Here is a 27,106-nt window from a genome sequence, read left to right as displayed (position 1 = left end):
TGAGGGTGTTGCACTTTTGCAAAACTGGCAGAAATAGTTCAATTAAGTCCCTAGAACTTAAGCTCATCCTGGATTTTTGTCCCCTCAACCTAGTCACAGTTACTTTACCTTTTTCTTTTTTCCAAATGGAATGTTCCATCAGCAACTTAAAATAGTTTCAAAACATGTTTCACAGAAAAGAGAAAAGCTCAAGGTTACATGAAGCTGGCTCAATTGCTTTGTGAGCTAAGATGAGAACTTTAATTTTTATTTCTGGTATATTTTATTGCAGCTTTTAAGGGAGAGAGTGAAAGACATTTGGGGGTGTTAGGTCAGGGAAGGAGTGGCCTGCACCAGTCCAGAATTTATGCAGACTCTCTCTCACATCCAGTACCCATTAGTTGTCAGTGAGAAATAGAGGAAACTGAAATTTCTAAAAGCCAAACAGCTTTCTTTGCTTCTGTTCACCAGACAGCAACTCATTATCTACTGGTTACAGAGTGAGGGAGACATATTTCTATAGAACATACCATGTCTGCTTTTGAGGACCTTTTATCACCTTAATTGTCTTTATTGTGTCTAATGGATATGCAGCCAGGACTACAACCAGAGTACACCTGGTTTTAAAATTCTTCCAATTCCCAAAGAGAGATGCTTTAAAACTCTTAATAATATTTGTCCTTGTTCCATGAGTTAAGCAAATGAGATTGGGATGGACAGGTGATAAAAGATCCATTGGGAGGAAGACCTCTTTGAGTCTCTTTGCCACAACCAATAGTGAGTGAGTGAGGATATCACAGATGAAGGATATTTCCCTCATTGGATTAACTTTGGTGTGAGAAGCAGTGAAGTTGGAGCCTTCTAGGCCAGCCATTTTGGGGTTGAATTCCAGCTCTGCAATTTATCAGCTGTGTAATTTTAAACAACGACTCAATCTCTCTTGGTCCCTCTTCCTCATCTGCAAAATGGGGATAATAATAGCATCTACCTCCTAGGGTAGCTGTAACCTTGAGTTAATATAGGAAAGGCCCTTTAATAACTGTCATAATGTTTGCTATTATAGCATTCATGTAGAAAAAGGAGAATAAGGTGAGGCAATTGAGATCCTGAAAGATAGAAAGCTAGTCCCAGATTCTGGGTCCTCCTTCAGAAACCACTTTAATCATTAGCATTGATGATTGTTCTCCCATCCTTGTGGAAAACACACTCAGAAGAAAGAAAGAACCCTTAATACTTATTCTCAAATCACCAGAAACCTACAGGAAGTCACAGAAAACCAAAGTGAGAACTCTATCTTATTAACAAACTGCCTTATGTTGTACAATTTATAGGGCTAATTAGTTAAGGATTATTTGACAAACATTTGGTAAGAAAAGTATCAAGGGATTGGTAAGGTTCAGTGGATTTGCCTATCTGTCAAATTCTTCAATGCAGAAAAGTTGAGTGAGTAGTAAATGGATAAGAAAAGGTAAACCATGAAGGTTATGCTCTTTCTGATCCTGTCCCAGATCAGTCCTTAATCCATATAAGTGTTCTTTTAAAAATCTGCTCTTTTAGGAGTTTATATCCTTTGAAGTTTATAACCCTCATCTGAGCACAATGCCTGACACAGAGCACTCCTGGTTTTTAAAAAAGAATGACTGGATGGGTGGATGGATGGATAGATGGATGGATGGGTGATAGATAGATGATGATGATAGATAGATAGATAGATAGATAGATAGATAGATAGATAGATAGACAGACATTTATTCAAATACCTGACCCATTTGAAAGACAAGTATCTGGTTGGTTTTTTTTGTTTTTTGTTGGTTTTTTTGGTTTTTTTCCCCCACAAATCCCCAAGATCTTAATTATGGAAACTTCTAGAAATTTACCCAAATCAGTTTTCTGTATAGCACAGGCTTCTTATGCATATCATTATAACACAAATTGTCTTTTCAATTTCCACTAAAATTTTATCTCTCGCTTGATGAGCAATTTTTGTACTAGCTGAGACCAGCTGAAACTGTTTCACAAAGTACTTTTTTCTTATTTTTCTGGAAAATAAATGGTGAATTACTTATATTCATAGAACCGGGTCACTGCTGAATTTCACATTCCACTGCTTGATTTACCCCAAACTTCTGTTTTCTAGTTAAGAACTATAACTGTCCTCGACCTCAACTTTCTCTTTACTTCTATCAGCAGTGGGTTAACTTTCTTTTCAAATGTTTTTTAAACCCACAGAAAAATCTAGTTCTTTTTATTTCATGAATATCATCATGAGATGTGGAGGTCTGGGCAGTTGGCTAGGTGAACTCAGTACCTAAAGGTCTTGATCTCACATACCAGTCTGGAAATATGACATATCATAGAACTTGCTTCCAACTTGAGTCCCCAACTTGAGATGATCTAATATCTCAATTTGCAGGCCACCTTTATATGAGTTTATATATATGCATGTCATATATATATATACATACATATAATTATAGCTAACACTTGTATGACTTTATTGTCATAAATAAAACACCTCAGTACCATCCAAATCTCATATATACAACCATCTAAAGCAGCGATTCTCAACCTGTGGGTCGCGACCATCGGAAAACACATATAGCATATCAGATATTTAATTACGATTCATAACAGTAGCAAAATTACAGTTATGAAGTAGCAATGAAAATAATTTTATGGTTGTGGGTCACCACAACATGAGGAACTATATTAAAGGGTTGCGGCATTAGGAAGGTTGAAAACCACTGATTCTAAAGAATGTGACATCAGTCTGGCCAGAATGGCTCAGTGGTTGAACATCAACCTATAAACCAAGAGGTCACTGGTTTGATCCCTGGTCAGGACACATGCTCAGTTATGGGCTCTATCCCCAGTTGGGGACATGCAGGAGGCAGCCAATCAATGATTCTCTCTCATCATTGATGTTTCTGATGTTTCTTCCTCTCCCTTCCTCTCTGAAATCAATAAAAATATATTTTAAAAAATGTGACATCAATATCATCAATATTTCAAAAACATTTTCTATAAAGTAATACAATATTTGTTCAATTAGTGAGGAAGGCCTTCACTTTTTTCAGGTAAGATAATATAGTGTCTATTTGGAAATAATGCCATTTACTTTAAGATTTAGAAATGAGGAAATATTTTTTATAAACAGTGATATCAAATAGTATGTTCTGTGAGATCATATATACACCTCATGTATATATATCCTTGCTTTGTGGGCTGGTCTTTCAGTTCCTATTTCAGGAATTCAAAAACCAGCTTCTTGGATTTTGGACTTGATTTTGAGGTTTAAGCAGATAGAGCAGTACCTACTTTTCTGGAATGACTTTGCTTGGATTGTACCCTGTGAAATATTCCAGGTGTTGTCTGCTAGTTCTGAATCTACCTGTATATTAAAATATACTGGATATCTCTAAAGATACCATCTATGCTGCCTGAAAATAGATTAAGCTTATATTTCAAGTCTGCTATTAAAGCTACAAATGCTACCATAGAAAATCTCCTTCAAGATCGTCCTGGTACAACGGAAAATGCTCCTGGGTTGAATGTTCTTTTTTCTTCCCTGTTAGATGTTGCTCTTCTTTCATCTTGGTCTCAGCCCAGTCCATGCTTTATTAAAGCCAATTCATTGTGGACTGGTGAATTAAAAAGAAAGCAATGACATATGAAAGAACTTTCTTTCTCACAACCCTGGCTTCATAAAAGACAAAATCTCTTTATTGATAACAATGCCTGATGTTGAAGCAGTGCTTTAGCTTTTCAAAGCCTTTGGTTCTACAGGCATTCTTTCCTTGGAGCTCTCTGAGGAAATTATCACAGTGAAGTGCTTGTAATTATCTGCTCAGGCCTCTTAACTATTGTGAGATAGCCCTAGGATCTCCATTTAGGGCAATAGATGTAACTAGGCTTCAAGTTATCCCATTATACAGCCTTGAAATGAATTGAAATTTTCAATTAATATTTTATTCAATTAAGAAAATACTGTAGCCCGCTTAGAGATGCAATACCTGCTCTAGCAGCTAATGGCTCTAACCCAATGATAGCAAGATGGTAATGTTACTTATCAACACTATCCACCTCTTCCTGTTGGTCACTTTTGCCAAAGAGGTTGGACAGCAATATGAGTCAATTATTAAGAGGCTGGTTTAAATCCATTCTTTTTATGCAACAGATACCCTTACATAGCAATGGAGGGTTTAAAGCATCCTTTGAGTTTATAGCTGTTTTTCTGAGTGTGAAGATCATTATGCTCAAAGTCACTACTCCAGATATACCAAATTAGATTTTCCAAGGGATTCATATGCCCAGGAAACTATGGGAGGTACCAGTTTCAAAATAACCTTTATCTAAGAAATGATTGCAAAAACACGGTTCAATTTTATTTCAAATATTTATGAACTGAATAGTGCCCTACCTGCTAGATTCTCCAACAGAGATACAAAGAGAGAGAAGAAGATAAATAAATAAATAAATAAATAAATAAATAAATACCAGATGCTTTGCATATTTTTCTCTAAATCTTTATGACAAATGTATGAGATAAGTTATAGATTCCCATTTTACAGGTAAGGAAACTGGGACTTAGAAAAGCTAAGTCACCTGCTCACATAGCTAAGAAGTAATAGAATTCCAGTCATTCTGGCTTCTTATCTCATGCTCTGACCACTACCTCCACTGCCTTTATTTTCTCCAAGTGAGATAAGATCTGTGTCTGGAGCAGAATACAAGTTAAATGTTGTCTGTGCCTAATGAGGGTATAGATAGATCTGGACCAAGTCAGGAAGACTTCAAAGAGGAAGCAGGACAGGTAAGATTAAGCAGGTGGGAAGAAGGAGAGATGGTATTATAAGTAAGAGGAAGGATAACACAAAAAGATAGTGTTGCTCTTATTATCAATAAGTATCTATTAAGCACTTAAATGCCAGGCACTTTTTATATACTTTAAATGTGTTCTCACAGTTAGTCCAATCCTCACATCATTCAAATGAGAGCAGTGATTCAGTCTCACTTTGACTTAGCTTTTTAAGGCCACCTGTCATAGAGACTAACTAGAGCTCCATCTACTTTCTCCCTACTGTATTTCAATTCCTTCCATCCCCTTGTCCCTTGTCCTCAACCACACCTCAGGGAGGAAATGCACTGAATGTATCTTCTGTAGACAAGTCCAGATGTTGGTCATGTGGAGCCCAATATAAGCAGGGGTCCAGCCACATTGCAAATGCCATGGAAAACTTTATTTCATGTTCTCAAGTAATTCTGATGTATGTGGGACTGTGAAAACCTCATTTGAAATGGGCTAAATTGTTCATGATAATTTAAATGTTCAGGCCTCTTCAAAAAGTTCCAGGTCACATTGTTCTGTTCCATGAACTTGCTCTCATTGGAGCATGAATCTGATGTGTGGCCCTTTGTGTGAGGTTCTGAAGGGCCCTAAGGGGAAGGCAAGTGCTCTCAGAGGGAGTCAGGTATAGTGGATGCTGCTCAGAGAGGCAGGACCACTTCTCTTCCTCATGGTTGCTTTTAATGTTTCTTTGAAAAACTTTACACTAAGATTTACATCGAATGGGAACTGGCCTTAAAATAGTAAAATGATCAAGTGTGGTCTCACTTCTATGTCCCCTCCCTCTCATCCTTTGCACCCAGCATCTTCATGTTCCCAGGCACCAAAGCCTTCTGTGGGGCCTAACCCAAGGAGCCAGGTTTGTGGTGTAGAACTGTTTCTTCTTCTCTCACTTCTTTGCAATCTCTCATCATGACATTTATTTCAAAAAAGTTCTGGAGGATGGAATTTTGAGATCAGGGTGACAGGGAAGTGGGGTTCTTGGTGAGGGCCCTCTTCTAGGTTATGTCCTCGCAAGACTTTCCTTGGTGCATTTGGGTGAACACACACACACACACACACACACACACACACACACACACACACACAGATGTCATGTCTCTTCTTCTTATAGGGGCACTATAATCCCATCATAAGGTCCCTACCTTATTGACCTCATCTAACTCTGATTACCTCCCAAGGACCTCACCTCAAAATACCATCACATTGGGAATTAGAGTTTCAACATATGAATTTGTGGGCAAGGGGACACAAACATTCAGTTCATCATACTTGTGGTCCTTGCCAGGGTGTTAATGCCCATGTCCCTAGAAAGTGTCCCCAAGAAAGTAACTTCTTATTGATCTAGTCATACATTCTAGTCCCCTTGATCAAGCACCCTCAAAATCTAGTTCCAAGAGTACTTGTTCTCCTGACGGCAGGTACATTCCAGCTAATTTTTAAAGCTCCTTCAGTGTATAATCTTTTTCCTCTTTTATCAGGCCCACCAGGGTCCATCAGGTTATGCTGAGATTTAAACTGCCATCCACCTGGCAGCCAGGTGAGGAAATGGGAGCAGCTTCTGTTGTTTTGTGGAGATGAGTTCTCTTCAGCATCTCTTAGCACAGGGGAAGTGCTAGCTTGTACTAGGAAAACTGAGGAAATCTTCAGATACAGCCATTCAGATGTCTCCCTGCCATGTTTCAGGGTACCAGGTTTTCTCAACCAGGGCCCTGACCTTAGTGTGACAGACTTGCCTCAGTGAACACTGGGTGTCTCTGAGCTCTGCAACTCTTTCTAAAGACACTGCTCAGCAGGGTCTCTTTGAAAGCTATCAAAGGCTGTTATGGTTAGCCTTTAACTGCTTGTCAAAGGCCCCCAGTTTTTCCTAGAAAGGCCGCCATCACCATCTCCTTCTCAGCAGGGAATCAGTACAACTACAGGCATACCTCAGATATTGAAGATTTCAGACCACTGCGATAAAGCAAATAGCACAATAAAGTCACACAAATTTTTTGGTTTCCTAGTGCTTATAAAAGTACACCATACTGTCCTGACTGGTTTGGCTCAGTGGATAGAGCGTCAGCCTGTGGACTGAAGGGTCCCAGGTTCAATTCCAGTCAAGGGCATGTACCTTGGTTGCAGGCACATCCCCAATAGGGGGTGTGCAGGAGGCAGCTGATCGATGTTTCTCTCTATCCCTCTCCCTTCCTCTCTGTAAAAAATCAATAAAATATATATTTTTTAAAAAGGGTGAGAAACTAAATATAAGAGCATTTTTTTTTAAAGTATACCATACTGTAGTCTATTACATGTGCACTGGCATTATGTGTAAAAAATATATACATACCTTAATTTATAAATACTTTATTGCTGACTGAACCTAAAGAATTTCACTCTTGGAAGAGATCTTAGAGTTACAGTTTCTAACCTGCTGTTTGATTCTCCTTTTCAAACCCCAGCGCCATGACTTGTTATTCCTTAAATGCTGCCACAGTCCAGGAACTCACCACACCCATAAGCCACACATTCCATCTTCAGTTAAGTCTGGCAGCCAACTTCCTCCTCAGACTGGGTTGATAAGTCTACTTCTAGCCTCCTGAATGGTCTCACTGCCCTGGATAACCTTATGTTCATTCTACTCACTGCTTCCCAGCTGGTATATCTTATACATATGAGTAGCCCATTGAGGATTCTACATCAGGAAGTTAGTGATGAAGGCAAGTAGAGCTTCATCCTATTTGGGACCTCTGAAGGACATTCCACAGTCAGCACACCTGAGGGGCAAGGAAGTTAGGGTATCCACCAAAACCCACCTATCATTGGTCAAAGGTTACTTTTAGGGGCACATTGATTCTCTGTCACTTTTGTTTTGCATTATGAGCAAAGTTAGTGTGTTGCTACAGTCAGAACAAGTGTATAGTAGGGGAGCCTTTGCATGTAGAAATCTGTGTCTGAGAGGATATGAGCAGGACACTAGCAATATCTGCTATAGGGAGTGGGGATGGGGGGAGAGAAGAAAGTGTTAAAATAATGACCTCAGCTACTGAAGAGCAGAAACAGAAAATAAAACATACTTTATTGCTAAAAAATGCTAACAATCATCCGAGCCTTCAGCGAGTCATAATCTTTTTGCCTTCAATTTGTAAAAAGTGCAACATCTGTGAAGTGCAATAAAGCAAAGCACTATAAAACAAGGTATGCCTGTAAGTAGTAACGAGCCAAGTCCACTGCCTTTGTAGACATTTCCCTCACCCCAATCATATTTCAAATGCTGACAAATTGCTCCCTAAGGGAAGTTCTCCTCACTAGAGCATTTTCCCATGTCCCCACTCATGAAAAGTTTAGTACGTGAACCTCCATCCTATGCCAGGCATTACCCATTCCCACAAGCTACTCAGGATGGTGCCCTCTTTGCTTTATGGGTTTAAGCCCATTTTACAAGCCCATCTCAACTGCTTTTTCAGACCACTCCTGGCACAACTTGTGTTAGTTTGGGTCCTTCAGGGGTTAGATGTGCAAAAGATTTGAGGGAAATGCCTCTGTCGGAATGCTTCACTCTCCCATTCCTGCTCACAGCACAGCTCCTAGACCAGAAGCATTAGCTTCACTCGGGAGCTTGTTAAAAATGTAGACTCCCGGGCCCCATGCCAGTCCTACAGAATCAGAACCTGCACTTTAACAAGATGCCAAGTGATTTGGTGTGCACTTTAAATTTCAGCTGCTCCAGGCTCATGTACCTTGAGCAAGAGACTTAACGACCTCAGTTTCCTCACCTAACAAATGGGGAAGGATAAAAAGCTAAGAGCCCTACAGCTCCTAAATCCTCAAATTCGCTGCTTCCCCTCCTTCTCCTTCCATTCTCAGGTGCCTTGAACTGTGCCCAGAATTATCCCGCAGTCTGACAATGAAGGCAGGGGGAAATTGATGGCTAATACAATGATATATCTCTTCTCTTTCAATATTAATAGCTGTAAATGAGAATCTTTAACTCAGGAGGGGCAAGGCGCTGGTTTTGCAGCCTGGAGTCATTTGATCTCTCTTCTAATTGAATACCAGACCTTTAGCTGAGTTCCAGAAATACGACACTAGCACAGAGACCCATTCCACAAAAGGGCTCTGAGATGTGTCTTGTTCACCAGAGTGGGGGTGGAGGGATGAAAAAGTCACCTCTTTGTGGGAGAAAAGAAGCATTCGTTTGGAATCAGCTGATCAGAGTTCAGGTTGTAGCCCAGCCTGTGTTCCTCGGTGTGCTCATTGTGACTAAGGAGGGGTAAGAGCACCCATGCCAAGAGTCACTATGAGGCTCAACAAATACTGTGTTTTTTTTATTTTGGTCAAAATTCATTTTTGCTAATAGAAAATAAACACTTATTCCACTTTCAGTTGTCATACTTGAGGTTTCTAATTAATAAAGGAATTTAAAAGAATCATTTAATAATCCTGTTTTAAATAAAACAATGAAACTGTGGCTTTAAAAAAAAAAGTAGTCAGCACCATTTACTCATAGGCATTTCAGAATATGTTCTTCAGTTTCTGGAACTTTGCTTTCTATAAAGGGCAGGAATTGCAGAGCTATCTGGGACAACCAATGAGAAGTGAAGAAATCATCATGAAAGGAATCAGTGAACACTCAGCAGGGTAATTTGGACTGTAAACACTCCCCTCCCCTCTACATTAACTTGTGAAGGCCGTGCTTTGAAGCACTGAAGTATGAAGAGTCAGACTGTTATTTGCTGTTAGAGTTTATCTTTTTAGCTAATAATAACTCTCTGGCATAGATGCTATTGGTCTTTAATGTCCTGTGACTTTTAGAAAATGTTGTAAATAATTTGTATTTAATTCAATTTATTCAGAAATTAAATATGTTTAATAAGGTTCACTACTTTGCCAGAGTATCTGCTGGTTTACTACCCCTCTAAAATATAAATAATACATGTAAGTAAATCATAGTCTTAAAATACACTTAGAATGCTGCATTATATAAAGCAAAATATATTTTTAACAAAATGTCTATAATTAGATGCAGCTGAGAAAATAAATCCAAAGTTATGACAGGGGAGATTCACTCTCCCTTGAAGCTGTGCTACATGGAATGCTTTCAAAAGCATGGGCCCTTAAAGCCATTCAAGGAGAGGTAAGCAGGCACCATCTCCTCATTCTTTACTATAAGATTCCAATTGGGGCTGGGCCAGAGATGAACATTTCTAAATACTTCAGAAAAGTCCACAGAAATGTAAAAGACTTTTAAGCAGAAGAATGTCTGTCTTTCTGCATCCACGAGTAGTAGTGCTCATCAGACTTTCCTAATAACACAAAGGCAAAGGCAAGTCCATACACTTGATCAGATGTCAAAGGAATGGGAGGTGGACTATTAAGTCACCCTTAGTCAGAGCTTCTTCTGGCTTTTTCCTATATGCGGTTCACCAATATGAGTCAGGTGGACCTTTGTGAGAGAAGTGTTTGGTGGCCAGGACCTCTTTGGGGCATTTCTTTCTAAATGGAATACACAATAGATAAGAGAGTAGAGAAGGTAATACAGGGAAGCTACTCTTTCAGTTCAGAAGTTGATGAAGCCCATACATGCATTCAGGAAGCCCATGGGATTCTCTAGCTGTGGGTAGTGGCTAATGTGGTCATTCAGAATCAACACTGTGGACCTTGGCAGTTTTTCCTGTACAGCTCCAAAAACTTCAGATAGGAATTCACTGGATTCAAAGGCCCATAGATAAAATGAACTGGCATAGCTACAGAGCCAAGAGCTCCCACCCAGCGTCTTTAAACCTCTTCCTCTGATGGATGTACTAACAGACTAAGTTCCCATCATTGCTGTATATCACTGTCCACATATCCCACAGCTCACACTCAGAGGGTGAGGTATATGGCCCAAAGACTGGGATGAGACTTCTACAGAATACAAAGAAGTTCATCAATAGTGTGAGGATGGGTGACAGCATGCCCTTTGAGAAGCTTTTGGAGAAGAAAAAGATAGTGAGTCTTGAGAAATATACCTCCATTTGACAGACAGAGACTCCTTATGGTAAGCCAATCAGATCGATTCTGCTTGAACCTATTTTAATATAATTTTTACATGACACAGAAGCCTTTATAAGAAAATGAAGACCTGAAGAAGTAAGTTTATTGAAGATTTGATGAAAATTAGAAAGTTGTGTGAAAATGTAATAGGACAAAGGGTATGAGCTCCATATTTTGGGGTAGCATGTCCTGAACCCCACCATATTTAAAAGGATATTTATTTCAACACTGTTTATAACAGTAAGAACTTGAAGGCGGAAGGAGCCCTAAAACTAAGTACTATTGATAGAAGGATGGTTAAATAAATTATAGTAATCCATACTATTATACAGTTATTAAAAAGAATAAAGTGGCCCTAGCTAGTTAAGCTCAGTGGATAGAGAGTCAGCCTGGGGACTGAAGGTCCTGGGTTCGATTCTGGTCAAGGGCATGTACTCGGTTGCAGGCTTCTCCCCAGCCTGGGCCCTGGTTGGGGCACATGCAGGAGGCAAACAATCAATGTGTTTCTCTCACATCACTGTTTCTCACTGTCTTTCCCTCTCTCTTCCACTCGCTCTAAAAACCAATGGAAAAATATCCTCGGGTAAAGATTTAAAAAAAGAAGAAGAAAGTGGACCAATGATACTGGAATAAAAGATCTCTAAAATAACATCGAATGGAAAAGAGCAAGTCACAGATGCTTCTTTGCAAAACAAAACAAGATAAAATAATCACTATATTAATATATGTATGTATATACGCATATGCATGCAAAACAGCAGTGAAATGACTAGAAAATTATGTTACTAATTGTGAATAGGGGAATGTATGTATGTGTGTGCATGGGTGCGCATGTGTGTGTTGGGTGATGGCAGGTGTTAGGGCAGTGGTTCTCAACCTTCCTAATGCCGCGACCCTTTAATACAGTTCCTCATGTTGTGGTGACCCCCAATTTCATTGTTACAAATTGAACATAATTAAAGCATAGTGATTAATCACGAAAACAATATGTAATTATATATGTGTTTTCCGATGGTCTTAGGCAACCCCTGTGAAAGGGTCATTCGACCCCAAAAGGGGTCGCGACCCACAGGTTGAGAACCGCTGTGTTAGGGGGTCTACCATATTTTATTCTACATCCTTTTTGTTGTTTGAGTCTTTTACAAAAATGCAGTTATGTACTGCTTGTATAATTATATACAATTTCATAAACAACAATATTTTAAAATTGAAATTTTATCTTCTTTTGGGAAAAACAAAATAGCATAAAAAGTCTTAGGATATGCCCGGCCGGCAAAGCTCAGTGGTTGAGCATCAAACTATGAACTAGGACAGTGGTCGACAAACTCATTAGTCAACAGAGCTAAGTATCAACAGTACAACGATTGAAATTTCTTTTGAGAGCCAAATTTTTAAACTTAAACTATATAGGTAGGTACATTGTTATTAACTTAATTAGGGTACTCCTAAGCTGGCCTTTGCTACAAACGTCCTCAATCTGATTGAGGTACGTTCGCTGAAGTCGACCCCTTCCAATTCTCCCATCCACACTTGTCTTGTATACTTGCTTTACTAGGAGGTCACAGTTGGATTACTAGTCAGGGCACATGCCTGGGTTGTCGGCTGGATCCCCAAGTGTGGGGCATGCAAGAGGCAGCCAATCAACGAGTCTCTGTCATCACTGATGTTTCTATCTCTCTCTCCCTCTTCCTTCCTCTCTGAAATCAATATATATATATATATATATATATATATATATATATATATATATATATATATATACACATATATATATTTAAAGTCTTAGGACATATCAGTTCTGCCTCTTAAATTCTCTGGACCATTATTCCTTATCTATAAAATGAGAACTTGAGCTATATTATCTAACTTCTCTATCAATTTTAAATTTCTATGAGCCTATAAAATATAATTTTTCACTTTGTTATTTCTGTATTTTTATTTCGTTTTTTGTTGGAGAGAGAGAAAGAGAGAGAGAGAGAGAGAGAGAGAGTTATTTGTTGTTCCTCTTATTTATGCATTCATTGGTTGGTTCTTGTATGTACCCTGACCAGAGATCAAACCCACAACCTTCACAACCTTGGTGTATCAGGATGGTGCTCTAACTAACTGAGCTACTCAGACAGAGCCTTTTTGTATTTTATTTCTAATTTGTATTTAACAATTACTAGGGCCCCTCTCTTCCTCAGCGCTTCCTACGGAGGTGGCAGCCATCTCCTACTTGGCACCATGCCTGCCCTCACACCCCTCATGAAACCCAAGACTGTCAAAAAGAGGACCAAGAAGTTCATCTGGCACTAGTCAGACCAATATGTCAAAATTAAATGGAACTGGCAGAAACCCGGAGGCATTGACAATAGGGTGCATAGAAGATTCAAGGGCCAGATCTTGATGCCCAACATTGGTTAGGAGAGCAACAAGGAAACAAAGCACATGCTGCCCTGTGGCTTTCGGAAGTTTCTGGTCCATAACATCAAAGAGCTTGAAGTGTTGCTGAAGGGCAACAAGTCTTAATGTGCTGAGATTGCTCACAAAATCTCCTCAAAGAACCGCAAAGCCATTGTGGAAAGAGCAGCCCAGCTACCAATCCCAATGCCAGGCTGCACAGCGAACAAAATAGACAGATTGTGTACACATTGTATTTGTATTAATAAAATCATAAAATTCTGCCAAAAAAAATTATTAGTTCAATCTTACAGGCACATTGCCAACGTAACAAATAATTTTTTTTTTTGGTCTGAGTAACTAAATTATGTCTGCCACGAGTGTGGCTACCTACTTTTACATTTAAAATGATAGAGTTTAGTTTAGTTCTTTATTTTACCAGAATTACTATAATGCAATATGATTACTGCTATAAAGTAGGTATATGTGAAAAAGTATGAAGGAATATATAGAAGGGAGCCTCTAACTATGTTTTGGGTGATCAGAAAATGCTCCATAAATATTTAATCTCAGTTCTATATTGTTAGTAGAAATTCCAGAATTATGCAGTAGACTATTATCTCCAAAATAGGAACATTAGTCATCAAAAGCAATAGCTGAAGCACCAACCCAAACATAGGAATAGAAAGTTAAAAATGTCCTCTGGGATATAGACATTGGGGAAATAGAAAGAGTTCACAAGCTCAAAAGCAAAGCAAGAATATCCACTCTCCCCTTGTCTGTTCAATACTGCAGAGCAAAATGACCAAATAAGATGCCCCTGCAGTGGAGGCAGAGAAAAGTCAGCTTAGGGCAAGTGAAAATGCTCTAAGCCTTGGGAGCCCTCCAGAGGTAGGCAGGTTGCTTCTGGGGGGAAAAAAAGATGGGGGGGGGCGCTAGGAGAGGAGGAAGGACCTAATCACAGTCTACACAATTTCCCAGGTTATTAGTGCTACATGGCTGTACAAAATGGGAATTCACTCTGGTAGTGTTGCTCAGGAAGTATTCTAAAGACTGTGTTTTTCTTGCTGTGATGTTTGTAATGGTTACAAACTTCAGTTAGTCTACCCAGTTTAAGCAGTTTTCCTTAACAATGCCTTTGTTTTTGCTTTTAACCTCACATCTCCATAGGGCAATCAAGTATTACTTGTCAAGAACAGAGCCAACACTATGAAGATTCCCAAATAATTAGACATAAATGCCAAACATTTAAAAAAGCACAGATATTAGATACCAATCCTTCCTCTCAAAGACACAGCCCACCTTATGAGACATATCTAGAGATTATTGCAGTAGTGGAGCTTGAAAGCATTTACTTGGTATGAAGCAAGGAGGAAATTTAGCTACTATTTTATATTTCACCCCTTCTATGAGTAACATGGTTGCGTCTAGTTTTAGCTAAATCCTTGTCTAAACGTCCTGTCCTGTCATTTTGGATTCAAGATCAGGCCACTGATGGAACTTAATGACTCCATAAGAAATAGGGATTCATCTGTTCATGACAGTTAATTTCCAGTACTATTGCTTTGAGGACACATTTGGTATTTCTAAATATAATGCTTATTAAATAAAAATCAACATGTTAATTAACTTGAAAGTGTTATCTGATTTCCTAGTTGGTATTTGTGATATTGTGATTAGTAATAAGAAATATACATTTGGTCTTCATCCCCTTTTCTTGGCTCACAGCTCTGAAGAAACCCTTTGGAAATCCCTAAGTGATAAGAGCAACAATGATATCTTTTGTTATGTTAATGAATGAACTTTGGCCCTGACCCAAGGATAGGGGCTGATTGTCAATAGGAGCCTACCTTGTGTTCAGAGGATTGGAACTTTCAGTCCCACCCCCTGATTTCTGGTAATGAAGCCTCAATAAAAAAACAAAAAAAGGACAGCTCACTGGTGCTTTTTCAGAGAGCCACCTTGCCAGTCCCAAGCTCCATGAGGACAAAAACTCTTTGTTGGGGACCTAGCCCTATGTATTTCTTCATCTGGCTGCTGATTCATATCCTTTAATATTCTTTGTAATAAATTAGTAATCTAGTGCATAAATGGGTTTTCCTGAGTTCTGTGAGCCATTCTAGCAAATTAATCAAACCCAAGGTGGGAGTCATAGGAACCTCTGATTTATGGTCAGAAATGGAATCTGATTCTATCTCTGGGTAGAGTGTCAGAATTTAGTGTCTGAGAATTGCTTATTGGTGTGGGGAAACTACCACATACACACACATTAAAATTGGTACCAGAACCTCTTTAGTATTAATGCTGGTTTCCAGTAGCAAATGCTTTGGAGTGAAAATCACTTAACTTCGGTAATATTTGCCAAGTTTCCCCCATTGTGTTGTTTTAATTTGTGTGACAAGTTTCACCTCACAAAGTGCTTCCTCCTGCTTGGTTCTTTTAAAACACACATTAAAATCTGTTTATATATTAATTTCTGCTAGAATCACAGACGTCTCCTCCTCCATGTCTCCTCCCCAAAGGACTAAAAAGGCCTCTTGAGTGGCTATATATATCGTTATAAACACTTAGTTACTAACTATGCCATAGTTAGAGTCCATCTGGTCTGTACTCTCCATGCCAAAAGCAAATTCTTTCAAGCTGTGCATTTTTACCATTAACTTTACAGTGTGGCTTTCGAATATCAATCAATTCTTTAAGAAATGCAAATGTTATTTTCCCTTAACTTAGCAGTAGCCCTGGGAAATACATATGTATAATTCCTTCCTGGCTGTGCACATTCTGTGACAATAATGAAAGCTAGAAGCCAGCTTGCTATTGGAGGCCATTTAACTTTTTGCTTTCCTCTTGGTACAGCTAGGAAGACAGTGAAAGTGTCTTTATGCAGGCTGTTTACAGGATTAATCTTTTTTAAGAAAATTTTTAATTTTTTATATTTTTTTGTTAATCCTCACCCGAGGATATTTTTTCCATTGATTTTTAGAGAGTGAAAGGGAGGGAGAGAGAGAGAGAGAGAAAAAAAAACCCACACAAAACACATTGATGTAAGAGAGACACATTGATTGGTTGCCTCCCGCACACACCCCTACCAGAGCCAGGGATCGAACCTGCAACCCAGGTACATGCCCTTGACTGAGAATCAAACCTGTCAGTGCCCAGGCTGACATTCTAACCACTGAGCAACATCGACCAGGGCAACGGATTAATCTTAATCCGTTCTCATAATTCTATTTCCATTTCTGCTGCTGGGCCCCTTGCCTACAGTGATCTCTCCCTCTAACTCAACCTCCAGGGTGTTCTATGGCCCTTGCTAGCCTGCCTTAGACAGCACTCCAGGGTCATCATCTGTATTCCCCTTAACACCAATCCCAGTAGCATACATATGCTCTAATGACATCACTAACAATTCCCAAACACAGCATGGGGTTGCTTGCCCCTTGCCTTTGTACACATTCCCTCTGCCTGCAATGTCCCTGTGCCCCTGGATGATCTCCCATCCATCTTTCTAAACTCAGTTTAAAAGACATCTCTCCTGTGAAGTCTTCTCTCAGGCTCTACCCTGCCCTGGCACAGTTGAGAATTCTCTCCACTGGTTCCCATAACAGTGGGCCTTTCTTTATCTCAGTATTTATCACAACATATTTCATGATGAGTTTTATGACTATCCCTTTAGTATCTTGTGAGCTCCTTAAAAGTGGGGATTTTTTTTTCCATTCTTATATCCCCAGTTGTTAGCACCATGTTTGCCACCTGGCAAGTAATCAAGAGGTCTTTATGCAATGAACAGAAGGAGGTGATACAAATCAGAGAAGTATGCATTTTCCAGCTCCTCCATGCACATGAAAGCATGTGAGTCCCATACTCATGAAGATGAATGACCTCTGCTCAGAGTAGGCTTAACTCCCTAACCAAGAAAAAAAAATTGGAAATGGCATCATCATTTGCAGATCCCTCTCACCAACTGTAAACTCTGTGCCTAATGGGACATGTGCACGGATCATGGAAGTACATATGCCATGGAGGGGGTCCAGAATACACCACTGTAACATGAAAATTATTTTGAGCTGAAGGCATTTGAGTTCCTGAAATCCCTTATCTGCCTAAAAAGCAGAGCCTCCCAAAAGAACTCAATGGTCATAAATCCTGTTCCCCGGTGTAACCAAGGAAGACTGACTCTTACCACCACACATAGACAGTGTCAAAAGAAACTATCCTATCTCCCATCTATTCTCCTAAGAGCCCATTTATCTTTCCAAAAAGTAATTTCTTTCCCCTAAGTGTCTTTGTTCCTCTTCCCTTCCCCTATTAAGATGTCATACATTTGCCCTAGGTGGTTTGGCTCAGTGGATAGAGTGTCCACCTGAGGACTGAAGGGTCCTAGGTTCGATTCCAGTCAAGGGCACATGCCCAGGTTTTGGTTTCGATCCCCAGTGGGAGCATGCAAGAGATAGCCAATCAATGATTCTCTCTCATCATTGATGTTTCTATCTCTTTCTCCTTCTCCCTTCCTGTCTGAAATTAATAAAAATATTTTTTTTAAAAAAAGAAGTCATGCCCTAACTGGTTTGGCTCAGTGGATAGAGCATTGGCCTGCGGACTGAAGGGTCCCAGGTTCGATTCTGGTCAAGTGCATGTACCTTGGTTGAGGGCACATCCCCAGTAGGGAGTGTGCAGGAGGCAGCTGATCAATGTTTCTCTCATGTTTCTCTCTCATCGATGTTTCCAACTCTCTATCCCTCTCCCTTTTGCTCTGTAAAAAAATCAATAAAATATATATTTTTTAAAATAAATCATATGTTTTCTGTAAGTACCTTACTTCTTCTTACCTTCCCCTATTAAGATGGTAGATAAACCCTATATTCTAACTATTCCTTTGAGTTACATTTTTCTGTAAACTCCCATGTATTTACTTACATGAATAAAAGTCTGTCTTTGCTCTTGCTAATCTGTCTTTTGTCAGTTTAATTTGCAGGCCCCCACAAACCAAACCTAAGAGGGTAGAGGAAAAGTTTTTTCTCCCCTACACCTGCACACACACACACACACACACACACACACACACACACATCATTCTCTCTCTTTCTCTCTCTCTGTCTCTCTCATGTCTGTATATGTGTATATATGTATTTATGTGACTATGTATATGTAGTCACATGGACAACTGTTAATGCCTACAGAGCAAGGGAGGAATAGCACTTTATCCTTTTAGTTCTATGGTTTTCAAGTGGCTGGATCTTAGGATAAGGGGGCTTAAACACTAAAAATAACAGAACAAATAAAAAAAAGCCTAATGGTTACTGGGTTGGCAGAGTCCAGATAAACGGAATCAACAAAAAATCCCCATGTCTGCTTCCCATTTCCAGCCTTCTCTCAAATAAGCTTTTTCTAGTTGTTCACTAATAACATTGACCTTCTCTGTCAACTTTCATGTAAATATACTAGTGAGGAATAATTATGAAAAAAGAGTGAAACCAAAGGGAGAAAGAGAATCAAAAGAACAGTTTTTCTCATGACTGGACCATTGCCTTGAATGAAATGTCTCAATGTCTGTTTTCCCAACCTAAGCCTCAGATACAATTATCAATGTCTGTTTTCCCATCCTAAGCCTCAAGTACAAGTAATTTCAAAGTGGGTTCTCCTCAGTCTGGGAAGGTGCCCCCAGTGGCACTGGAGATGAGAGAGGAGATCCATCCCCCACCTTCAACCAGAAAGTTCCAGCTTTGTTCTATTTTGAGGTTGGGCTCAAATTAAAGATTCTGTTTGGAGGAAGAGTTTTATAGCAAAAAAACAAAAACAAAACAAAACCCCAAAACACCAGTCCAGAAAAGGAAGCCATTGGCTCTGGTGAAATTCCATCTAGCTTTCTCAAATATTAGAATGGCCTAGCAGGCTGGGCAGAAACCTGCAGCTTCCCTTCAGCATAGTGTAGGAGAAGGAACCCAGAATAAGAGATCAGAGATCAAGGCCCAAGTCCCATCCTGCTGGGTATGACTGTCTGCTTCCCCATGAGATTTCCAGGCTTCATGAGGGTAGCCACACTGTCTGTCTTGTACATCATGGAACCCCCAGTGCCTAGCACAGTGCATAGAACACGGCAGCTATTCAATGGCTAGTTGTTGAAAAAACAATTGAACAGTTTCCTATGCTTGTCTCAGGAATTCTGGATCCTCAACTTGCTAAGGTAACCTCTCTAAGCTTCAGTGCCATCACTGATAAAGCAAACATAATGGTAATACCTATACAGAGAGTTGTTTTAAAAATCAAGTAAAATAATTCATGTAAAATGCATAGGCACAATGCCTAACATGAAAAAGTGTCCAATTAGGGTTACTATTATTTTTGCAATGATTATTACTATAGTACTCCTGGAGCAGGATTAAAGTTCCTCTTAGAAACACTTTTTATTTGTAACCTCTTAAAGGGAAGGTAGATGGAGGCTCAGTATTTAGGGCAAATTTCTTAACTTCTCTGAATCTATTGTTCCTTATCTTAAAACAAAAGTAATAATGCCTCTCTTCCAGGGCTCTGATGGGGATAAATAAGGCAGCTTAGCTATTTATATAGTCAGTTTTCAATAAATATTATCCAGTTGTCAATTAACATGCTCATCTTGGTGGTGACAATGCTAACAGCCACACTCACAGAGTACATTTTGAGTCTAGATTAATCAATCCGTTCTCACAAGGTAAGGTTTACTTGCCCAATTTTATGATGTAGAAACCAAGGCTCAGAAAGGTTAAGAAACCTTCCTGACATCACACAGCTAATATGCAGAGCAGTGGGATTAAAACTGAGATGCACTTCACCCTGAAGCACACAATCATTTCTCTGCTTCAGTCCTGCTGCTACTGGAAGCCTTGTCCCAGGAACCTCTGCCTGCCCTGTCTGCACTGTCCCCAGGAGGGACGTGTTTTTGAAGAGGAGCCTTACCCAGCACGTTGAGGCTGCAATCCAGTGCACCCCTGTCCCTCATGAATCAGTCAGCAGTGGAGACTGACATTAGCCCCATGGCAGGCAGGGACAGCACTGTTCTTTATGCTGCTTGTGAGAGAAGCAAAGTTGTCATCTATGCATAAGCAAGCAAAATATTTTACAGTCTGTATTTTGAACTGGCCTAATGTCTATATCATTTTGTCTCTAGTCTTGTTTTTCTTCTTCCTTTCTCAACTTTTTCTAATTTGTATTTTACAAATGTTTGTTAGATATCTTAAAGCTTATTGCTAAAAAAGCCAGCAAACATGCACTACAGGGGGTTCGCTTGAATGCCCTGGAAAATTTAAGAAAGAACTACCTTCCCTTTTCCTCTTTCCTCTTTCCTCTTTCCCCTTTCCCCTTTCCCCTTTGCTCTTTCCCCTTTCCCCTTTCCCCTTCCCTTCACACAGAAGTGCTGTAACATGGGGCAGAAGCCCTGCATACCAGCCCAGACCCCAGCTGAGGGTCATGTGAGTAACATAGAAGAGCCACATACCTCCACAACCAACCTTCAGCACACTGCCTCACCTTGCCCCAAGAAGTAGTGAATGAGCGGCCACCCTAGACACAGGCTCCAGATAAACCAGAGACAGTAAAGAAACAGAGGCTTAGAGGCCCAAGCTTGTAAAACAGCACAACTCAAGCAGGATGACAGAATCAATGACGAGGGTGAATGGAGTCTTGAAAGGAGGTCTGGGTGCTTGCTCAGAAGGCCACTGCTGCCTGACAGCCACCAGCACCCCCAAGGCAGGAGAGGGGTGGAAAAGGAAAGCATTGTACCTAGTGCTCTGTCCCAGGAAAGGCCAGGGAATGAGATTTAGGCAGTGTTTTCAAAGTGATAAGAAGGAAGAATCTACCTTACATCCTGCTGGCTTTTCAAGGCCCAGTGTCACCAGTTTCAGGCTAAACCTGAAATTCTGATGGCTTTTCCTGGCAGTCTCACCATCCAAACTTACTTTTTCTTCCTTTTTCACTGGTTTAAGTTGCCTCTTCCCATTGAAATGTGAGTGCCATGAGAAGGGAAGACCTTGTCCCATTAGTTCATCAAACTCTCACTGTGTCCAGGCCCTAATTTCACATGCCACTCTCTCCACTCTAGGGAGCCCCATGTCACAGAAGGAACTGGCCCAGCACCACATTGCCTATGTATGGCATTGGGACCCAGAGTAACCTAGCTACACATCCTAAAGTGTTGTCTCCATAAATATTTGTGGTAAAAAGGCAAGAAACAAGAAAAGGCATAAGGAAGAGGTTGTATGGGTTTTCCCCTACTTCTACAGTCCCCCATGCTCCTGCCTTCCTCTGCAGAACTCCAGGACTTCTCTCACCTGGCCAAGACTCGTGAGGTCACAGCAGAGGATGATGAGTCCCTGAGAACGTGGATCATGTTCTTCCTGCTCATTGGTGTGTTGGCCAAGGCATTGAGCATAAAGCACAGCATCTGGCTTGGAGCCAGCCATCAATAAATAAGAAGAATATGGACGAAGATGGGTGAAGGCAATCCAGTCCCTGGGATTCCTGACAGTGCTGTGGATGACAGTGGCTCTCAGAGCACTGCAACAGTCCTCTAACTTAAAGAGGTGCCTGAATCTCCATGGGAGCTTCTTAAAAATATGGATTCCTGGATCTCACCCTGCAGATTCTGTACTTCCAGGTTAGGGAGCAGACACAGAGCCAGGTTTGGGAGCCATGGGATCCAATATGAAGGGTTACTGGTGATTAGAATCCACATGATGAGTTTCTCCCTTATTGTCAACTAGGGGCCCGGTGCACGAAATTCGTGCACTGGGTGTGTGTGGGGGGGAGTGTCCCTCAGCCCAGCCTGCCCCCTCTCACATACTGGGAGCCCTCAGGCGTTGACCCCATCACCCTCCAATCGCAGGATCGGCCCCTTGCCCAGGCCTGACGCCTCTGACAGAGGTGTCAGGCCTGGGCAGGGGACCCTCATTTCCCCCCATCACTGGTTCTGCCCCCAGCCCAGGCCTGATGCCTCAGCCAGAGGCGTAGACCCCCATCACCCTCTGATCACCTGATCGGCCCCTTGCCCAGGCCTGACGCCTCTGCCAGAGGTGTCAGGCTTGGACAGGGGACCGCCATCTCCCCTCGATCACTGGCTCTGGCCCCCGCCCAGGCCTGAGGCCTCTGGCCCAGGAATCATGCCTGGGCAGGGGACCCTTATCTCCCTCTGATCGCTTGCTCCACCCCCCGCCCAAGCCTGATGCCTCTGACCCAGGCTTCAGGCCTGGGCAAGGGGACCATCATATCCCCCCAATCCCCGGCTCAGCCCCCTGCCCAGGCCTGATGCCTCAGCCAGAGGAGTTGACCCTCATCACCCTCCGATCACCAATCACCGGATCGGCCCCTTGACCAGGCCTGAGGCCTCCGGCAGAGGTGTCAGGCCTGGACAGGGGACCCCCAGCTCCCCGCGGTTGCAGGCTCCGCCCCTGCCCAGGCCTAATGCCTCTGGCTGAGGCGTTCGGCCCGGGCAGCGGGGACCCGCAGCTGCAGCGGCCCCGCAATCGTGGGCTCCGCTTTAGGCCCAGGCAAGGGACCCCTAGCTCCCGGGACTGCCAGCTTCGACCATGTCCAGCTCCCATCTCTGGCTCCACCCCTACTTCCTGCTATCACTGGCCAGGGTGGCAAAGGCGCCTGATTCTCCAATCATGGCTGGGGGGCAGGGCAAAGGCGGCCCCAGGGCCGCCTTTGCCCTGCCCCCCAGCTCTTGGCTCCCCCCTGGGTTTCCCATCACTGTCAGTGGCAGGGGGCTTCTTCCTGCTTTCCCTTTTGCCTCCCTGCATTGTGCCTACATATGCTAATTAACTGCCATCTTGTTGGCAATCATAGTTGGCAGTTAATTTGCATATAGCCCTGATTAGCCAATGAAAAGGGTATCGTCGTACGCCAATTACCATTTTTCTCTTTTATTAGATAGGATGATGCAACCACTCTCTGTGCTGTATGGAGCCTTGAGTTCTATTAGGCACCTGGTAAATGTTACTTGATATTAATAGTAATAAAGCCTCCCCCTTTATCCTTCTGAGCATCTTCTAACTAGGAATCCAGTTCCTGCCTCTCATTGTGAATGGTTGCCTTACAGGTCTTGAGCCGAGTTTAATATAATTCACCAGGGCCTGAAAGTGAGTCTTAAAAGAGAGCAGGTTTGGGAAAAGGTGAGATATGAATGGAAAGAAATCAAATACTGAGCATGATCTCCCAACAAAGAGTTGAAAATAATACAGCGGTCTTTCTAGCAGAGAAGATATTATTAACAACACTGAGATATAATAAAAAGTACAGTTACAAAGTACTTTTCCTTCAGAGAGCTCAAAGTATTTTACTGTATCATCTCACTTTAATCCTCCACAGTCTGATCTGATGGAGACTCTGGCTGGCACTGAGGTGAGGAAACTGAGGCACAGAGAAAGTAAGCAAAATAAAACTGCCTGTACAATTCACTATGGGAGAGTCAGACCCCACATGAGGGCTCCAGATTCAAAGCCCAGGATTCTTTCCACCAACATCTCAAATTAACCATGATGAAGTGCAGCATAGATTAGTGAGACCAGAAAAATGGGGAATTTGGATTAAGAGTTGTTAGGCTCATACTAGCAGATGAACTCAGATCTCTAAAATGGGTTCCCCAAAGACCAACACATCTGACTCTTAGCTCAGCCCTGGGTCAGCAGGATTAAGTAGCCAGCTATGGTCCATCCAGTGTGAACCCGGATCCCAATCAGGGCCCCACCCATAGAGCAGGAAGGAAGGAGTGGGGCCTCTTCAGGTTGCAACACAGTCCCTTTGAGCACAGTAAGAAGTGGGGAGTGTCCCAGAGGGACCTGTAAGCCATCCTGAGCCCTGTCTTCCTCTCTACACTTTTCACAGGCGACTGTGTCCACACCAGGCAAGAGCCTGGTCAGAGTCTCTGAAATTCCTCACATTTATCCAGGGCCATGCAGAATTTCTCTATTGAAATGCTTCACCAGCTCCTCAAACCCAGCAGGCCCAGAACAGCACCATCTTCCCCTGCAGGCAACTGTTCCATGCTTCCGTGAAGACCACCAGCACCCAGTTAATTCCCCGGACCATTCAGCTCCCCGGCTCTCCCCTCAGCCCCCACAGCCAGCTGGTCACCATCCCCTCAACAACTTCTCCGGGTCCCTCTTCTCTCCCGCCCTGGAACAGCTTCCGAGGAAGGCCAGCGCCTCCCTCTCTGAGCTCCGCCCCTTGCAGCTCAGTCTCTGCAATGCTGCCAAAGGGCAAGTCGACTGCGATGGAGCTCCCTTGTAGCTCCCCATCACTTTTAGGACAAATCCCAAACTCTTGGCATTAGGTCAAGATCTTCACAATGTAAGCAATACCCTCTTCTCCAGCCTTTTTTTTTTTTTTTTTTTTTTTTATGGCAGGAGCTAGGAAACGAATACAAGGACTTGGGGATTATCCAGGTGGAAAATGATGGGAAGGGCCCCCACAGCCCTCTCCTGCATCAATTCCTGCACAGTCCCATTCTTCCTGTTCCTATGCCTCAATTGTAGCAGCAAACAGCACACAATGTCCCTGTCTCATGCCTTGGCTGGCAGCTCCCTTCCCTTTTCTCTCCACCAAGCGTGTGTATTGGTTTTCTAGTTCTCACCACAAACTGGTTAGCTTAGGACAGAAATGTACCACAAACTGGTTAACTTAGGACAGAAATGTACCACAAACTGGTTAGCTTAGGACAGAAATGTATTTTCTCACAGTTCTAGAGACCAAAAGTCTGAAGTCAAAGTGTCAGCATAATACCAATTTTCTCATGACATTATCCCTGTGTATGTATCTGTCACTGCATTAGGGCCCACTCTAATTACCTCATTTTAATTTGATTACCTCTGAAAAGACCCAACTCCAAATAAGGTCACATTCTGAGGTACTGGGGGTTAGGACTCCCACAAGTCTTTTTTGGGGGGGGAGGTCACACTTTTTAGCTCATAACAGTCCTTAAAGCCACAGTTTGAGCACTGCCTCCTGACTAAGCTGGGCTGGGTGCCCATCCCCCTACACTTCCCTGGGGTCCTGTCTATTCCTTTTCACACTGCATTATAAAGTCCACTTGTCTGTGTCCTCAACCTGACCATGGCTCTGAGAGAAAAAAAAACAACACAAGACTTTCACCTCTGTAGCTCTAGATCCTACCAGCCCAGTATTGGGTAAATCGTGGCCATCAAATATTTGTTGATGAATGAATGCAGATGATGATGAATTTTGCAAGCTGTGTGGCTGGCCTCCTTACCTGCCTTCACCACGGGATTATAAGGGAACACATGGTCAGCGGGCCCTAGCCTCAAGGACAGCTAGATGAGCTGCCAAATTTAGTCCATTTGTCTCATACCATCCTGGTCCCAACAGCTGGAGACTTCAGCAAAGACAGGGACCCATGGGGTAAAACTTCAGGAGCTCCACACCTTTGTCCTCAGTGTCATCTTTCAACTTTGCTCATGAATGTTTGACAAAGCAAAGACAGATTTTTTTCTGGTTGTTTTCTTTAATGACCTCTCTCTAAGCCCTGTGAACCCATTTTTTAGATGAAGACCCTTGAGCTGGATCATCAATAGTAGACTCAGAGCTACAATATGCTACTCACTTTTCTTCCAATATGTGGGAAAGTCATGAGGCTTCGGCTGTCTTTGCTTCTTCACATTCACACTCCCTGCCATGTCAAAGGCCACCTGGAGTTGGCCCTGATCCCTGTTGTGGCTGGAGTAGCCAAAAGTATTGCTTTGTGCTGGGCCCTCCGCTCGTGCCCATAGCACCTAGTCTTCTCAAAGTAAGTTTTGAAACTAAAACTACTATCTTCTACCTTGGCTACCATAATAATGCTGAAGATTCATTTGGAAGTATAGATCACAGCTGTCCTTTAACAACTGGCACACCTAAGATTGTGTCTGTATTGACCCCTTCCTCTTTAACTTTATGAATTGTGAAATGGGGTGCTGTCACCTCTGTGCAGGGCTGCTTACCCAAGGGGACTTAATGCCCCTTAATGTAGGTGGCAGATCCAGCATTCCAGCCCAGATTGGCTCCAGAATGGAGTCCATATCCCTGGCTAACTCACCTTCAATGCCTTTAGGGCTTCAGAAATCAAAGACAGAAATAAAACTTTGAATTGAATGAAACTTAATTTTGTCCTTTTACACTTCCAGCATAGAGTACATAAACTTATCTTATTGGCAAAAAAGGAATCTTCGTCACTTGTCTTCCCCACTCCCTGCTGCCCCCAGTTGTTGACACAGATGGTGGGATGAGGCAAGAAGGCCACCTGGGTGGAAGCACAGAATGAAGCAGTACAAAGAGATTAAAATAACTTCCCTGTGCCCAAGTACAGCTCCAGCAGATTGGACCCTGTGGGGATCCTTGCACAGCCTCATTGTAACAGCTGTGACTTGGGTTCCTGTCCCCACACTTTCTACAGACTTTTCAAAAATGACACAGGTTCCTGCATGCCTCACAGGGAGAGTAACTCAGCTCACATTGGGCAAGCAAAGATAAAAATATGTCATGGGCTCCTACAGAAGTCACTCTTGTGCCAAGGCAAGAACTCATGCTGGATGAGAGTCCAGAGCTTCAGTCACAAGAGTTTTCAGGAACTGGGTATGTATATGAAGAGAGGAAGCTGAGAAGGGCCCTCACTGATCCCAGAAACAGGACCAAATACATGGATTTTCTTCATTTTAATTCACTTCTAATTCATGCTTGTGGATAAAATAAGTGTGGGCCTGAGAACATTTATAAAATTGGACTTCTGACATTTAATGAAAGCATCGTTGACTCTGCTGGAGGAGCTGGAGGCACTAAGGAAGAAGAGCCTTCATCCCTGTCCACTGCTTGAAGCCCTTCGGTGGCTCTCATTCCCTTTGGGTAGAAGTCCCAGCATCTTGG

General features: G+C 42.0%; 1 protein-coding gene and 2 pseudogenes across 1 annotated transcript in view; 1 reads left to right on the top strand and 2 right to left on the bottom strand.

Annotated features, from left to right (window-relative positions):
• The window catches only part of LOC132219920 (corticoliberin-like), a 77,046-nt gene that overhangs the window by 28,598 nt on the left and 21,342 nt on the right, over positions 1 to 27,106 (bottom strand). The window lies entirely within an intron of this gene.
• Positions 10,365 to 13,068, bottom strand: LOC132220121 (mesoderm-specific transcript homolog protein-like; annotated as a pseudogene).
• LOC132219913 (large ribosomal subunit protein eL32-like) lies at positions 13,022 to 13,499 on the top strand (annotated as a pseudogene).

This window comes from Myotis daubentonii, chromosome 17 (assembly GCF_963259705.1).
Source record: "Myotis daubentonii chromosome 17, mMyoDau2.1, whole genome shotgun sequence".
Taxonomy (NCBI): domain Eukaryota; kingdom Metazoa; phylum Chordata; class Mammalia; order Chiroptera; family Vespertilionidae; genus Myotis; species Myotis daubentonii.
This window is presented reverse-complemented; position numbering and strand designations above follow the sequence as displayed.